The sequence below is a fragment of the Triticum dicoccoides genome, unplaced genomic scaffold (assembly GCF_002162155.2).
Source record: "Triticum dicoccoides isolate Atlit2015 ecotype Zavitan unplaced genomic scaffold, WEW_v2.0 scaffold87219, whole genome shotgun sequence".
In the NCBI taxonomy this organism is placed as follows: domain Eukaryota; kingdom Viridiplantae; phylum Streptophyta; class Magnoliopsida; order Poales; family Poaceae; genus Triticum; species Triticum dicoccoides.
In genome coordinates this window covers 1,391-2,640 of record NW_021306616.1, presented here as the reverse complement: position 1 = coordinate 2,640, position 1,250 = coordinate 1,391, and the positions used below count along the sequence as shown (strand labels likewise).

Here is a 1,250-nt window from a genome sequence, read left to right as displayed (position 1 = left end):
TGCAGAAATCAGAAGACGGAGAAACAAAGTCAACAGATAATGCCTTGCAGAAATCAGAAGACGGAGAAACAAAGTCAGCAGATAAAAAGGTTCAGTATTTTTTTTTCCGCAGTTGATTTATATTCTGTTACATCCCCTCATTGCTGATATTTGAACTATATGACGTTGCAGCATGAGGAAACAGCTAAAAAGGAGCCCGCTATCACATCTGACCAAGCTGTGTCGCAGAAACAACACCCTCCAAAGAGACTTGTTTATACTCGCCGTGGCTCCTCCAAAAAGAAGCAACGGAGTCAGGATGTTGTAGTACAAGGGCCTGTTGGTGGATAGCAGCAGCGTATCGAAGTGGCTCCTTCCTCCATGGCCAGGGAACATGGTTTCTTGCCCAGCGTCCGAGAAGCAGATTGCAGCAAGCGGGGCTGGCCAGTGTTACCATCTCATCACACAGCCAATGGGGCACGGACGGGCGGAGGTTATAAAATGGTGTGCACCGAGCCCTGCAGTGTGATTTGAGCTTCCAGCCAGAAGGTTTTACCCCCTGAGCTGATGCCACTCAAATGACGTGGCGGCATGGGTGAATTCATCCACTAATTAAGTTATCCGAGGGCAGATTTTGTGGAATATGCTCTGTACGTTTGTCATCTCTGCAGTCATTAGTTTAGTCTTGTAACAGAGAACAAGTAGCTACATCTGGTGGATGATGAAAGAAGAGGGAGGGGGTAGTAGGGGGGTTGTCACTGACTGACATCTGTAGTTGACAAATTGACTTGTGTAGTTAACGTAGGCCATCCATCTGCACATGAATTATCTCTGTACAACAGCAGCAGCATATGTAGGCCCGAATGTACACAGAATTTGACTGCTCGGTTGATGAGTATGCGTGTGGGTGTGCTTACCTTAGCCTGTGACCTTTGAGACGAAACGTTGCCGGTTTCATGAATCCTGGTAGAGCATAGCAACTTGATGTTTAAATTGTTTGCAGTTTCAGCTTCCTTCCATATGGCACTTGTTTTTCTGAGAAAACCGAGCTGCCATGCGGTGATGTCCTACTATTATGCGTTGAAAACGTGATGGATTCCATTTTAATGCCACCTCCATCTATATGTTTGTTCCAAATGTCATGATTGAGAATTGCACCGTGCAGCCATGGCACTGGCAGCATCTCCAGGCCTGGCGTGGACTTTGATGCCCGCATCTGGACTGACCATACGCAGGCATGTCAACGTCCCCAACCTCCCAGTCTCCTATAG

At 47.2% G+C, this 1,250-nt stretch overlaps 1 long non-coding RNA gene across 1 annotated transcript; it reads left to right on the top strand.

The window, feature by feature from the left end:
• Positions 1 to 940, top strand: LOC119348158. Its single transcript, XR_005168758.1, has 2 exons — positions 1 to 89; positions 172 to 940. It is a non-coding gene; the product is annotated as an uncharacterized LOC119348158 (long non-coding RNA).
• Positions 941 to 1,250: the final 310 nt, after the last annotated feature.